A 16,669-nucleotide genomic window follows, 5' to 3' on the forward strand; every position below is an offset into this window, starting at 1 on the left:
CTGTGACAAGGTAAACCACAACCAAACACTACTGAAATATTCCAACTCTTGCATTTCAACGAAAAAAATTCAAAATGAACTTTGAAAAATCAAGAAATTGTAACTGTGACAAGGTAAACCACAACCAAACACTACTTAAATATTCCAACTCTTGCATTTCAATGAAAGAAATTGAAAATTAACGTTGAAAAATCAAGAAAATGTAACTGTGACAAGGTAAACCACAAACAAACACTACTGAAATCTTCCATTTCTTGCACTTCATAAAAAGAAAATCATAATTAACTTTGAAAAATCAAGAAAATGTAACTGTGACAAGGTAAACCATAACCAAGCACTACTGAAATAATAATTCTATGTATTTTCTGCTTATGTAATACTATATGATAATAGAATAATAATGAACTTGTCAACTTGACAGTTTATTCTACAACCAAACATTTGTTAAATAGTATCGATAATAATTTTCAATAAATGAAATTCAATAATAAACATTATACAATCAAGAGAATGTAACTTTAACATGGTAAACCACAACCAAACACTACTGAAATATTCCAACTCTTGCATTTCAACGAAAGAAATTCAAAATGAACTTTTGAAAAATCAAGAAAATGTAACTGTGACACTGAAATATTCCAACTCTTGCATTTTAGTGAAAGAAATTCAAAATGAACTTTGAAAAATCAAGAAAATGTAACTGTGACAAGGTAAACCACAACCAAACACTACTGAAATATTCCAACTCTTGCATCTCAGCGAATGAAATTCAAAATGACCTTTGAAAAATCAAGAAAATGTAACTGTGACAAGGTAAACCACAACCAAACACTACTGAAATATTCCAACTCTTGCATTTCAGCGAAAGAAATTCAAAATGAACTTTGAAAAATCAAGAAAATGTAACTGTGACAAGGTAAACCACAACCAAACACTACTGAAATATTCCAACTCTTTCATTTCAGCGAAAGAAGTTCAAAATGAACTTTGAAAAATCAAGAAAATGTAACTGTGAAATTGTAAAACACAACAAAAAACTACTGAAATACAAAATGAACTTTGAAAAATCAATAAAATGTAACTGTGACAAGGTAAACCACAACCAAACACTACTGAAATATTCCAACTCTTGCGTTTGCGCGAAAGAAATTCAAAATGAACTTTGAAAAATAAATTATATGTAACTGTGACACTTTAAAACATAACAAAAAAATACTTATATATAAAAACTCTTGCATATCATAGAAAGAAATTAAAAATGAACATTGAAAAATCAATAAAAATTAACTGTGTCAAGGTAAACCACAAAAAAACACTACTGAAATATTCCAACTCTTGCATTTCAGCTAAAGAAATTAAAAATGAACTTTGGAAATATAAATAAAATTTAACTGTGACATTGTAAACCACACCCAAACACTACTGAAATATTCCAACTCTTGAATTTCAACGAAAGAAATTCAAAATGAACTTTGAAAAATCAATAAACTTTAAATTTTACAATTGAAAACAAAAACAAAAAATAATGAACTATTAAAAAACTTTAAATTAAAATTAATAAAATTAAAATTGAAATTTTAAAAATAGAGAAAATGTAAGTGTGACAATATAAACAACAACCAAACATTACTGAAATATTCCAACTATTGAATTTCAAAGAAATAAATTCAAAATGAACTTTGAAAAATAAAGAAAATGTAAATGTGACAATTTAAAACACAACCAAACACTTCTTAAATAGTACAAATCTTGCATGTAAAAGAAAGACATTCAAAATGAACTTTTAAAAATCATGAAAATTTAATTCTGACACGTAAAAACACAGACAAACACTTCTGAAATAGTCCAACTCTTGCTTTTCAACGAACGATATTCAAAATTTTCTCTGAAAAAATAGTAAAATGTAACTTCCATACGGTCCACCGTGAGCAAACCCTACCGAAATAGTCAAAATCTTGCATTTCGGCAAAAGAAATTCAAAATAAACTTTGAAAAATCAAGAAAGTGTAACTGTGACAAGGTAAACCACAACCAATCACTACTGAAATATTCCAACTCTTGCTGTTCAGCGACAGAAATTCAAAATGACCTAATACAAATCATTATACTGTAATGGTGACAAGTAAACCCTAAAAGTAACACAACTGAAATATTCCAACTCTTGCAGTTCAACGAAAGAAATTCAAAATGAACTTTGAAAAATCAAGAGAATGTAACTCTGACATGCTAAACCACGACCAAACACTGCTGAAAAATTCCAACTCTTGCATTTAAACGAAATAAATTCAAAAATAACATTGAAAAATCATGAAATGTAACTGTGACAATGTAAACCAAAAGCAAACACTTCTGAAATATTCCAACTCTTGCATTTCAACGAAAGAAATTCAAAATGAACTTTGAAAAATCAAGAAAATGTAACTGTGACAAGTTAAAACACAACCAAACACTACTGAACTATTCCAACTCTTGCATTTCAACGAAAGAAATTCAAAATGAACTTTGAAAAATCAAGAAAATGTAACTGTGACAAGGTAAACAACAACCAAACACTACTAAAATATTCCAACTCTTTCATTTCAACGAAAGAAATTCAAAATGAACTTTGAAAAATCAAGATAATGTAATTGTGACAAGGTAAACCACAACCAATCACTACTGAAATATTCCAACTCTTACATTTCAACGAAAGAAATTCAAAATGAACTTTGAAAAATCAAGAAAATGTAACTGTGACAAGGTAAACCACAACCAAACACTACTGAAATATTCCAACTCTTGCATTTCAACGAAAGATATTCACAATGAAGTGTGATATATCAAGAAAATGTAACTGTGACAAGGTAAAACTGAGTCTCTCAATCCCCCGTAAAGCTCTTTTAAAAGATGCAAAAACTACTTATTTAACACAAAAAATTTCGTTTTTAATGACCACCAAGTAAAGAAAAACCACACGGAATCAGGCAACTGAGTCTCTCAAACACCTTAAATCTCTATTAAAATATACAAAAACTACTTATTAAACACAAAAATTTCGTTTTTAATGACCATCAAGTAAATAAAAACCACACGGAATCCGGCAACTGAGTCTCTCAGTCCCCGTAAAGCTCTTTTAAAAGATAAAAAAACTACTTATTTAACACAAATATTTCGTATTTAATGACCACCAAGTAAAGGAAAACCCCACGGAATCCGTCAACTGAGTCTCTCAATCCCCGTAAAGCTCTTTTAAAATATACAAAAACTACTTATTTAACACAAAAATTTCGATTTTAATGACCATCAAGTAAAGAAAAACCACACGGAATCCGGCAACTGAGTCTCTCAATCCCCGTAAAGCTCTTTTAAAAGATACAAAAACTACTTATTTAACACACAAATTTCGATTTTAATGACCACCAAGTAAAGGAAAACCACACTGAATTAGGCAACTTAGTCTCTCAAACCCTGTAAAGCTCTTTTAAAAGATACAAAAACTACTTATTTAACACATACAAAAACTAATTATTTAACACAAAAATTTCGTTTTTAATGACCATCAAGTAAAGAAAAACCACACTGAATCCGGCAACTGAGTCTCTCAATCCCAGTAAAGCTCTTTTAAAAGATACAAAAACTACTTATTTAACACAAAAATTTCGTTTTTAATGACCACCAAGTAAAGGAAAACCACACGGAATGAGGCAACTGAGTCTCTCAATCCCGGTAAAGCTCTTTTAAAAGATACAAAAACTACTTATTTAACACAAAAATTTCGTTTTTAATGACCATCAAGTAAGAAAAACCACATGGAATCCGGCATCTGAGTATATCAATCCCTTTAAAGATATTTTAAAAGATACAAAAACTACTTATTTAAGACACAAAAATTTCGTTTTTAATGACTACCAAGTAAAGAAAAACCACATGGAATCCGGCAACTGATTCTCTCACACCCCGTAAAGTTATTTTAAAAGATACAAAAAACTAATTATTTAACAAAAAAATTTCTTATTTAATGACAACCAATTAAAGAAAAATCACAAGGAATCATTCTACTGAGTCTCTCAAAACCCTTAGATCTATTTTAAAATATAAAAAAACTAATTATTTAACACAAAAATAACTTTTTTAATGAAAATCAAGTAAAGAAAAGACAAACGGAATCAGTCAACTGAGTCTCTCAAACACTGTCAATGTATTTTAAAAGATAAACAACATTACAAAAAAGGAAAGAAAAACCACATGGAATCCGGCAACTGAGTCTATCAATCCCCGTAAAGCTCTTTTAAAAGATAAAAAAACTACTTATTTAACACAAAAATTTCGATTTTAACGACCACCAATTAAAGAAAAACCACACGGAATCGGGCAACTGAGTCTCTCAATCCCCGTAAAGCTCTTTTAAAAGATGCAAAAACTACTTATTTAACACAAAAATTTCGTTTTTAACGACCACCAAGTAAACGAAAATCACACGGACTTATGCAACTGACTCTCTCAATCCTCTTAAAGCTCTTTTAAAAGATATAAAAACTACTTATTTAACACAAAAATTTAGTTTTTAATGACAATCAAGTAAAGAAAAATCACACGGAATTAGGCAACTGAGTCTCTCAAACCCCTTAAATCTCTTTTAAAAGATATAAAAACTACTTATTTTAACACAAAATACAAGCAAGCAAATAACACGGGAATTCCTATACACGCAAGCAAATAATTGAGTTATTTTTACGTCACAATGTTTCAACTTAAAATCATTCTAATTATAGCATCCCATTTCTCATACTTTAATTAACAGTTACGCTTTCTTAACCATCGGAAGTTTAACCAACGAAAATTAAGTTATAGACAATACTGGTTTAATCTCTTGGCAAAGGTGTGATGACCTGTAGAAATCTTTACCTACTAGAAGAACCTGTTTGGTATAGGGGCGCAAGCAAATTCAATAGACGGACTATACTCTTATGGTGGAAAATAGAGTACTATTTCTTTTATATAATTATAGTTTTTTATAATTATATTATTATATATTTTTTTTTATATAATTATAGTTTTTTTTAGAATGAGTGGGGATATCAGAATATTGTTTTTCATTGGAGTCTTTTGTCAGGGTCTCAGGGAGGTCAAGACAGTTTATTATTTTGCCATTTTTGTCTATCATTTCTGGAATATAGACCTTCAGGGCCGATCTGGAAATGAAGCGCGAGGAGGGCGGAACTCTATCGATCTCCCTCTCTGTGTTGAGGTAGGACTGTATAATTTGTTGTCCTTTTATGTGTTGATATCAAATAAGCGTATTTTTTCAGGTGCCTTCTTTATATACATGTGATCAATCCAAACAAAAGGGATTTTGTTCCAGTACCCGAAATTCTACGACTGATCGATGAAAAATACGATATTCTTAAGACTTACTACAATGCAAGCCAATCTGGTATAGTATCAATAACTGTAAGTAATAAATTATAGAGAAGGCTAGAGTAGATACCTATATATAGCTCGTGACTACACCACGTGGTTTATGGTTTTCTCAGTGAGAATGAAAAAACAGGAATTTTCTCACTTGGAAAAACAGGAATTTTGTCACATTTATGGTTATTTTCACGGATGGTTATGTGTGTTGGTCAATTTATTGATGTTTTTCTCGGATGTCAACATCAAATTATGGATGTTTTATGGTTTTTGTCAGTGAGAATTTGAAAAACAGGAACTTTGTCACATTTATGTCTGTTTTCATGGATGGTTATGTGTGTTGATCGATTTATTTGATGTTTTTCATGGATTTTGTCAGTGAGAATTTGAAAAACAGTAACTTTCTCACATTTTTTTATGTTTTTTTGGTTTTTGTCGGTGAGAATTTTAAAAAAAAGGAACTTTCTCACTGAGAAAACCATGAACCACGTGGTCCTGTCAGCATTTTTAATGCTGACGGGACACCAAATATAGGCATGGATTTCTGAGAAATTGATTGCGTAATCGATTGGGAATTTGGAACACCTGTGCTGTCAGTCATTAATCAAATTGTTTCCGGGCAAAGTTTAATAATGTCTGACAGGTACTGTCAACATTTCTCCAGGAATAGATCCAAGTCATTAATGTCTTTGCCTCGGAAACAACTCTTTTGGTCGAACTCCAAAGATATTAATAACCAAACGTCATGGAAACAATTCTCCAAGAAACATCTTAGCGATGAATTGTTTTAGCGCGGGAATCAGGTTTCTTATTAATTTGAAATGCGTTAGCGCAGAGATGCCAAAAACAAAAGGAACACGCTGAAATTACGTTTAGGGATTATTTGGGCGAAACTGTTTTAGACAGGTTATGGAATTATTTCGGCGAAACAGTTAGAGACATTCTAAAAGATGATTATAGAAGAGAATTTGAGGGTGAAACTCTGCGGTCGTTATAATACACAAGTTTCATTTGAACAGTGTTGTGAGGTCTTCTGCCCCAACCCCAAAGGGTTCCGATCCCCACCACCCCAACCCCGAACGACACGCACGATCCTCGAAGGTCCCCCAAGCTCCCAAAGAGCCCCAGCCCCCCAAACGCCCTCCTCAGACCCTCAAAGGCCCTCCCCCGGTCCTCAAGGGTCCCCCGGGCTCTGGTCCTCAAGGGGCCCCCCAGACCCCCAAAGGTCCCTGGACCCCAAACGCTCTCCTCAGACCCTCAAAGGCCCTCCCCTGGTCCTCAAAGGGCCCCCGGACCCCCAAAGGGCCCCCCGGACCCCCCGGACCCCCTGCGGCGCATCCCCATGCGGCGCTTTCCTGGCCCGCGGCGCTTCTCGGTTCCGGGGGACCTTTGAGGACTGGGGGAGGGCATTTGGGGTCCGGGGGTCTGAGGAGAGCGTTTGGGGTCCGGGGGACCTTTGGGGGTCTGGGGGGCCCTTGAGGACCAGGGGAGGGCCTTTGAGGGTCTGAGGAGGGCGTTTGGGGGGCGGGGGCTCTTTGGGAGCTTGGGGGACCTTTGAGGACCGCGCGCTTCCTTCAGGGTGGGGGTGGTGGGGATCGGAACCCTTTGGGGTTGGGGTAGAGGACCTCACGACACTGTTCAAATGAAACTTGTGTATTATAACGACCGCAGAGTTTCACCCTCAAATTCTCTTCTATAATCATCTTTTAGAATGTCTCTAACTGTTTCGCCGAAATAATTCCATAACCTGTCTAAAACAGTTTCGCCCAAATACTCCCTAAACGTAATTTCAGCGTGTTCCTTTTGTTTCTGGCATCTCTGCGCTAACGCATTTCAAATTAATAAGAAACCTGATTCCCGCACTAAAACAATTCATCGCTAAGATGTTTCTTGGAGAATTGTTTCCATGACGTTTGGTTATTAATATCTTTGGAGTTCGACTAAAAGAGTTGTTTCCGAGGTAAAGACATTAATGACTTGGATCTATTCCTGGAGAAATGTTGACAGTACCTGTCAGACATTATTAAACTTTGCCCGGAAACAATTTGATTAATGACAGACAGCACAGGTGTTCCAAAGTCCCAATTGATTACGCAATCAATTTCTCAGAAATCCATGCCTATATTTGGTATCCCATCAGCATTCAAAATGCTGACAGGACCACGTGGTTTATGGTTTTCTCAGTGAGAAAGCTTCTGTTTTTTCAAATTCTCACTGACAAAAACCATAAAAACAGAAATAAATGTGAGAAAGTTCCTGTTTTTCAAATTCTCACTGACAAAATCCATGAAAAACATCAAATAAATCGATCAAGACACATAACCATCCAAAAAAACAGACATAAATGTGAGAAAATTCCTGTTTTTCAAATTCTCACTGACAAAAACCATAAAACATCCATAATTTGATGTTGACATCCGAGAAAAACATCAATAAATTGACCAACACACATAACCATCCGTGAAAACAACCATAAATGTGACAAAGTTCCTGTTTTTACAAGTGAGAAAATTCCTGTTTTTTCATTCTCACTGAGAAAACCATAAACCACGTGGTGTAGTCACGAGTTATATATAGGTATCTACTGGCTAGCACTTATTAGATGATTTATTAGACACAGACACAGGATTTGTTCTTTTTTCTTTTTTTTGGGAAGGGGGCCGTTTTAAAAACATGCAAGAAATATATGAATTACTTGAAAAATATAAGAATTCCTAAATATCAAGAGGGGGGGTGTCAATTTTCAGTAGTTCTTATTTGCAGAGTCGTTCCTCAGTTTTTATTTTGGTTTTGTAGGATTCAGGTTCGGAAATAGTCATTTTTACTCATCTTTCTAGTATCCTGATAAGAGCTATTCGCTTATTTTTTACATTAAACGTCTTTCTCATGTTCTTGTTTGCATCTAAATGATTATTATACGTGTGGTAAGCCAACTCCCTGATGATGCTATAATATTTCTGGTTGAATTTGAACTACGTATGGAGCCGCTGCGGAGTTATGTTATTGAAACGAACTGGTTGGTGTGTTGGCGGTATATATTGTTCCTCTTTTCGTATTAAATTCATTAATTTTCAGTATTTTCAATTATCATAAAAATTAGTTCAATAAATAACGTATATCAATTTTCTATGTTGCTTCAGGATCATATCTTGCTACATAATTTTATGTATGTCTAATATGAATGTTTTCCCCTCACTGATTTTACCCATTATTACATTTATTTTTCATTTATTACAAAATTGACTTTAATTACCTTACTTTAAAATTGACAAAAAATGAACTTCAGTCGGATTAATGCTGAAGTACCAGGGGACCAAGCTTTGTTCAGTGAAGCAAATTTTGGACATAAACATGGGTCCGGTGTATACTCCCTCTAGCAAAACCCCTTAGAAACTTCCATCAGAAAATCCCCTCTCCCTTTCCCGCGGGAAATCTCTCACGGACAATGCCTCCCCCCCTTGAGAAGCTCTCCGCATGTAAATTGACCAGCCAAGTTGAGAGTAACACAAATAAAGAGAATGGAGAAATGAAAGAATTCTGGAATATTCAGCTTTTATTCCAAAATACCGTTAGAATATATAGTGTAGAATATCCTGTAGGATTTATTTTTCTATTTTATTTCTTTTAATTCTTCTTTTCGTGTTTTTGGAGGTTGATTTATTATGGCAGAGTAAGATAAAGGTTAAAGAAAGTAATTTGTTAAAGATTGTTTGAAATACTAGGAGACCGAGCTTCGCTCGATGAAAAGAAAGACAGTTTTTGTAAGAACTTCAGTTTCATTTTATTTTACGTGGCAAAACTTTTTGTATATTTATACTACTGTATATAAATAATATACAGGAGAATCACCACTCAGTAATATTTGGCTACTACAGTCTTGGCGCGTATAAAAGCTCCGCCCATATACTCGTACGTCCTCGTCCATCGGAACGCTGATGGCAGATCAAATGAGAACCCTGGAACACGTATTCTCACAGAAACTTTCTCAAAATTCCTTTGAAACCAACTCGAGAGTTTGCAACCTACTTGTAATTTCAAAAACATCTAATAATAACATTATACTACTAATTATTGATTTTTATATATGTATTGGAATAAATTAACTTAAAATTTAGTGTTACAAAGTTTGAAGCCAAGTTTCGCGGTCACGAGAAATCTGACTTGTCTACCCTGAAAAAATCTAATGTTGCTTATGTTTTTACGTTCTCCGGAACATTTGCATCTCGGTCCGGCCTTGTAGAATGGTTGAGATGGAAATGATTCTACTGTATATATCTATCTACAGTGATTTATACTGAGTAATTTTTCTATACAATCAACAACCGAATTAAATTGTAATGTGGTCTTTAAAATATTCAGTACAGACCCTCATCTTCAGCAAATTTATTATTATCATTCCAAGTATTTGTGAGTCATTCATTTTAGAAATTTTGGGAAAATTTAACTATGGAAAAAGCATTCCAATAAAAAATTTGACTACTGTCTAGCCCGTCATCTTTGGATTAGAAGTCCGGCCCGCTATCTATTGTGCTAAGCAGGTCTGTAAACGGTTCTAGGCGTTTACTCCCAGAAAATTCCCCCTGGAAAATATCCTCCCACGGAAAAAAATCGCCCGCGGACCCCCCCCCCCCGCGGGAAATCCCGTAGACTCCATAGTTTTTACTTTGAAGATTTTTTAATTTATAATAGGCTGTTTACTTTTATTTAAAAAACTTGTTCAGTGTGTTTCCCATTAGCAAATACTATCTTTAAGTATTAAATAAAAAAAAACGACAAGTTTTTGAACTGAAAGTAAGGAGCAACATCAAACCTTAAAACGAACAGAAATTATTACGTATATGATAGGGGTTGCCTCCTCCTCCAGACCTCGCTCTTTACGCTAAAGTTTTTTCTTATGTGATTTTAAAACAAAACTTATTATTCTACTTAAATGGTCACTGTGTTTCAGGAATCGTTCTTAAAGAATTAGGACAAAAAGTCAAAACTTTAGCGTAAAGAGCAAGGCCTTGTGGAAGGGGCAACTCCTTTCATATACGTAATAATTTCTGTTTGTTTTAAGTTTTGATGTTGCTTCTTACTTTCAGTTGAGAAAACTTGTTTGTTGTTAATTTAATTTCCGATCGTTTTTAAATAATACCGAGATATCCGTCTCTCCGTGAAGAATTCCGGTTCTTGTGTATTATACGCCACTCACTCAAGTTTACTCTGTTTAAAACTCGAAAACAGGTCGGTTTGTTCGTTAGTTTCTTTGTTACTTAAGAAACAAATTTGGGCTATATATTTGCATATAGAATTGTTTTTTGACTTCAAACTGTCTAAATACTTTGCCCCCCCCCCTCATGTACAAATATATAGCCCAAATTTTTTATTTCCCATCTATTCTGTCACTTGTCTTTGTCTTGTCTCATGCTAAGCTGAAAGAAACTATTGAAGAAACCGGTTTGTTCAAGTTTACGCTTTTATACAGCGTAAACTTGAATGAGTGGCACGTAATACCCAGGTACCAAAATTGCTTCCACCTATGGGAAATAAAACAAACTCAAATAAAATTCTCAAATTTGGAAAACCTTATTTTCCATGGGGGTATTTTCAAGGGGTTATTTTCCGCGGAGTGTATTTTCCAGGGGGGGGGGTTCCGGGAGGTAAACGCCGGTTACCCTGTGAAGACTAATAAAGAAAACAGAATCATGAGAAGCGCACATGAATGTGACGTCATTCATTGTTTTTCAAAATTTAGGGTCTAAATGATTTTTTTTCCAAATTTCTGACCTATCTAAATAGTTTTTCGCGCCAAGAAATAAACATAAGAGAATAAGAATACTAATAACGTGATTTCTTTGCTTCTCATTTGCTCAGAGAGCCACCACTACAAAGAAAGATGTACTCTCTTGGTGCTTCCAAAATCACACACTCACTCCTTGTAATTAATAAAGACACAAATACCTCAAGACACACCCCAGACATCATCGCGTGGCCCCCCACACCCCCAAATGCTTAGTTGGCACCAACACTCACCTCTCACCCCGATTATACCAATTGTTGAATGCTACCATAGAGTGTGGAAAAGGGACATGGGGGGGGGGGCGAACTTTGATGATTTAACATATATTTAATGTATTTAATTTATAACATGTATAAAAAAAACTGCTACCTTTGCGCCATAGATAGTCCACGTCTTACCCTGCAGAAGTAAAGTAAATGCAAAATTAGCTTGATTTAGGATTTTTTTTTTTAGCAATAATAATTTATTGCTTTTGACCCAGTGTAAAGCAAAAGTAAAAATTAACGCAAAACAAGTAAAAAAAAACTTTTGCTCTTACTTAAAGCCTACACTAGGCTTCAATTTGTTTGTTTTTCTAGCGATTATACTTAGAATTTCAAACGGAACATATCGTACGAACCGAGCAGTGCTGTTCAGTTGAGAAATATTATGTGGAAGCAAATGTTTCTTGAGAAACATATTTCTCAAGTGAGTTCAGCACTGTTATTTGTTATTTTTAAAACTTTCGACAGAAATTTTTTGAACAGAAATATCTGGAAGACGAACTTCATTAGTAGTAAGGGCATAATAGATTGAAAACTTAAATTCAATAGTACAGTCACGCCTACAATAATATGGTAAAAAGTGTAATAGATAGAAAACTTACATGCACTATCACAAGCCTGATACATTGATACGCGTGTATATTTTCAAATAATTGGGTTACCAGGGTCATTAGACTATTACAATGAACTCTTTATGGGTTGCTAGACATGTTTTTTTTATTATGACATCGATTTTTTGTGTGTCAGTCGATTAGAGAAAGTTGGTGGCTAGTCCAATATAATAACTTGATTGGTCGTTTTTCTAAAAAAAAAAACTTAAAGGAATAGTTTTATTTACAATTAATATTAGTAAGAGAATTGAATTAAAAGAAAATAGTTTTTATTTTCAAGGATATTAATAGAGGAAAAAAATGAGTTGTGTATTTACAGTATTGGAGATTAATGATGGAGCTATCAACAGTTATGTAATTACTTCTTTAGTTTACGAGATTTTCGAATTTTTTTGCGAAGAGGTATTAGCGTAAAGGTATTGCGATGGTTAAGAATGCCTCACGGGTAATTAAAGAATGGGGTGCTTGCATCAACAATACAAAGAACATGCTCAGATACTTAATAGATTTGACGCTTACAAGAGACATTGCTAGAAGGTATTCAATAGCTTAATTGAAAAGTAACGATAGAATGACATTGTGACTTGACCTAGCTTTACCTCGCCGATGTGGTCTGTATAATACATAAGTAACGTTTGAAAAGTATTGTCAATTTAAAAAGAAATGTCTCAAGTATTTTGAGGGGGATGGGTTGCATGGAGGGTTGAGTTGCACAAGGGTTCAGTTAAAGGGGCTACAGTTACCCGGGGGTTTCGGTTAGACAGGGGTCCAGTTACAAGGGGGGTTCAGTTGCACGGGGGGTTGAGTTAAATGGGGATTGAGTTCCACGAGAGTAGTGCTTTGTCGTGGTTTAACTTCTCATAGTTACATTCTCTTGATCTTTCAAAGTTCACTTTGATTTTAGTTACATGGAGGGTTCAGTTGCACGAGGTTGAGTTAGATAGGGCTTGAGTTTCACAAGAGTAGTGCTTTGTCATGGTTTAGCTTGTCACAGTTACTCTCTTTGGGCTGTTTGTGTTTCTTTGGGTTGTGTGTGTGTCTTTGGGCTATGTAAGCCACCGGTCCTCAGAGGTCCCCGAAGCCCTCTTGGGCCCCCCTCAGACCCTCAAAGCCCTTCCCCGGACTCCCGTCTTTTGGAAGTGAATGGTGTCGCAAACGGAGGTTTTAGGGTGCAGGGGGTTAGATTTTCGAGTTTTCGGAATTTGATGTCTTAGTCGTTCGGTGCTGGATGTTGTCTGAATTATAGGAGTCGGGGTGTATGGTTTGCTATTTTTGAATTTTAGGAGTTTGATTTATTAGTCTTTCTTCAGTGTGTGTTGTCTGAAATATCTTATTTGGGATGTGTGGTAACGTTTGAAAAATATTGTCAATTTAAAAAGAAATGGCTGAAAAGTGTTTTGAGGGGGATGGGTTGCATGGAGGGGTGAGTGGCACGAGGGTTCCGTTAACGGGGATACAGTTGCACGTGGGGTTTCGGTTATACAGGGGTTCAGTTACACGGGGGAGTCAGTGGCACAGGGGTTGAGTTAAATGGGAATTGAGGTCCACGAGAGTAGTGCTTTGTCGTGGTTTAGCTTGTCACACTTTTAAAGGAGCTTTACGGGGTTTGAGAGAGGCAGTCGCATAATTCAGTGCGATATTTTCGTAAGAGGTACTCATTAAAAATTAACTATATGTGTTGACGAAGTAGATTTTCTAACTTTTAAATTAGCGACACGGGGAGTTACAGTGGCAGTTTTATATGTCTAAAAGAGTTATGTTTTCTTGGTGCTAGTTAACATTGAAATTTTTTTGGAAAATAAGAAGTTTTGCTTCCTTTAAATGGGATGTATAGGGATTGTTAGACTCGTTGACCTAAATCCATGTGAATTTACTATACTTGGTAGTCATTAAAAACGAAATTTTTGTGTTAAATAAGTAGTTTTTTTATCTTTTAAAAGAGCTTTAAGGGGTTTGAGAGACTCAGTTGCCTGATTCCGTGTGGTTTTTCTTTACTTGGTGGTCATTAAAAACGAAATTTTTGTGTTAAATAAGTAGTTTTTCTATCTTTTAAAAGAGCTTTAAGGGGTTTGAGAGACTCAGTTGCCTGATTCAGTGTGGTGGTTATACAGGGGTTCAGTTACAAGAGGGTTCAGTTGCTCGGTGGTCGAGTTAAATGGGGATTGAATTCCATGAGAGTACGAGAAAATGACTGACAAGGGTTTTGAGGGAGATGGGTTACTAGGAGGGGTGAGTTGCATGAGATTTCAGTTAAAAGGGGTGCAGTTACACGGGGGTTTCGGTTATACAGGGGTACAGTTACACGGGGGGTCAGGTGCACGGGGCTTGAGTTAAATGGGCATGGATTTCCACGAGAATAGTGCTTTTTCGTGGTTTAGATTGTCTAAGTTCTAAAAGAGCTTTACGGGGATTGAGAGACTCAGTTGCCTAATTCCGTGTTTTTTCATTACTTGGTGGTCATTAAAAACGAAATTTTTGTGTTAAATAAGTAGTTATTGTAACTTTTAAAAGAGCTTTACGGGGATTGAGAGACTAAGTTGCCTAATTCCGTGTGGTTTTTCTTCACTTGGTGGTCATTAAAAACGAAATTTTTGTGTTATATCAGTAGTTTTTTTACCTATTGATAGATATTTAAAGGGTTTGATAGACTCAGTTTCCTTATTCCGTGTGGTTTTCCTTTAATTTGTGTTAATTTAAATATAAATGTTGTTTTGATATATTTATTTTGTTTTTATTTTAATATATACTTAATGGGTTTGAGAGACTCAGTTGCATTCTTCCTTGTGGTTGTTATTTAATTGGTGTTCATTAAAAACGAAATTTTTGTGTTAAAAAAGTAGTTTTTGTATCTTTTAAAATAGCTTTAAGGTGTTTGAGAGACTCAGTTGCCTGATTCCGTGTGGTGGTTATACAGGGGTTCAGTTACAAGGGGATTCAGTTGCACGGGGGTTGAGTTAAATGGGGATTGAGTTCCACGAGAGTTCGAGAAATGACTGAAAAGGGTTTTGAGGGAGATGGGTTGCATGGAGGGTTGAGTTGCATGAGAGTTCAGTTAAAGGGGGTACAGTTACACGGGGGTTGCGGTTAGACAGGGGTTCAGTTACAAGGGGGTTCAGTTGCACGGGGGTTGAGTTAAATGGGGATTGATTTCCACGAGAGTAGTGCTTTGTCGTAGTTTAGCTTGTCACACTTTTATAAGAACAGGAAGGTGATTGTGAGAGTATGTCTCACGAGTGAGTGGAACTTAGAAGTAGTAAAAAACGAAATTTTTGTTTTCAAGCATTAGTTTTTGTTTATTTTAAAAGTTCTTGACGGGGATTGTGTTACTATGTTGCCTATTTACATGGGGTTTTTTTTCACATAAAGGTCATTAAAAATTAAGTTTTTGTGTTAAATAAGTAGTTTTGTATCTTTTAAAATAGCTTTACAGGGTTTGAGAGACTCTGTTGCCTTATTCCGAGTGTTTTTACTTGACTTGATGGTCATTAAAAACTAAATTTGTGTGTTAAATAAGTAGCTCTTGTATATTTTAAAATAGATATAAGGGGATTGAGAGACTCAGTTGCTTGATTCCGTTTGATGGTTATACAGGGATTCAGTTACAAGGGGGTTCAGTTGCACGGGGTTGAGTTAAATGGGAAGTGAGTTCCACGACAGTACGAGAAAATGACTGAAAAGTGTTTTGAGGGAGATGGGTTGCATGGAGGGTTGAGTTGCAAGAGAGTTCAGTTAAAGGGGGTTCAGTTACACGGGGGTTTCGGTTATACAGGGGTTCAGTTACAAGGGGGTTCAGTTGCACGGGGGTTGAGTTAAATGGGGATTGAGTTCCACGAGAGGAGTGCTGTGTCGGGCTTTAGATTGTCACAGTTTTAAAAGAGCTTTAAGGGGATGGAGAGACTCAGTTGCCCAATTCCGTGTGATTTTTCTTTACTTAGTATTGGTTAAAAACTAACTATTGGTGTTAAATCCGTAGTTTTTGTATCTTTTCAAAGAGCTTTAAGGGGTTTGAGGGACTCAGTTGCCTAATTCCGTGTGTTTTTTCTTAACTTGGAGGACATTAAAAAATAAATTTTTGTGTTAAATAAGTAGTTTTTGTATATTTTAAAGAGCTTTAAAGGGATTGAGGTACTCAGTTGCCTGATTCCGCGTGTATATTCTTTAAATGGTGGTCATTAAAATTAAATTTTTTTGTTAAATAAGTAGTTTTTGTATCTTTTAAAAGAGCTTTAAAGGGTTTGAGAGACTCAGTTGCCTGATTCCGTGTAGTTTTTTATTTAGTTGTTTGTCATTTGTTGTATCTTTTTTAAGAGATTTACAGGGTTTTAGAGACTCAGTTGCCTAATGCAGTGTTGTTTTTCTTTACTTGGTGGTCATTAAAAACGAAATTTTTTTGTTAAATAAGTAGTTTTTGTATCTTTTAAAAGAGCTTTACGGGGATTGAGAGACTCAGTTGCCGGATTCCGTGTGATTTTTCGTCTTTTCAGTAAAGACATTCGATATCCTAAAAGTATTTAATTCAAATTTTTTAAAACTTCGAAATTTTTCAACTTTATTTATTTTTTTCTTTTTGTACATAACTTAAAATGTCAAAATATGCTTACAGATCTAACAATTGCGCTCTG

At 35.1% G+C, this 16,669-nt stretch overlaps 1 protein-coding gene across 1 annotated transcript in view; it reads left to right on the top strand.

Annotated features, from left to right (window-relative positions):
* The window catches only part of LOC148940863 (uncharacterized), a 226,281-nt gene that overhangs the window by 192,647 nt on the left and 16,965 nt on the right, over positions 1–16,669 (top strand). The window lies entirely within an intron of this gene.

This window comes from Artemia sp. Qi Xiang Cuo, chromosome 19, assembly GCF_049724085.1.
Source record: "Artemia sp. Qi Xiang Cuo chromosome 19, ASM4972408v1, whole genome shotgun sequence".
Lineage (NCBI taxonomy): Eukaryota > Metazoa > Arthropoda > Branchiopoda > Anostraca > Artemiidae > Artemia > Artemia sp. Qi Xiang Cuo.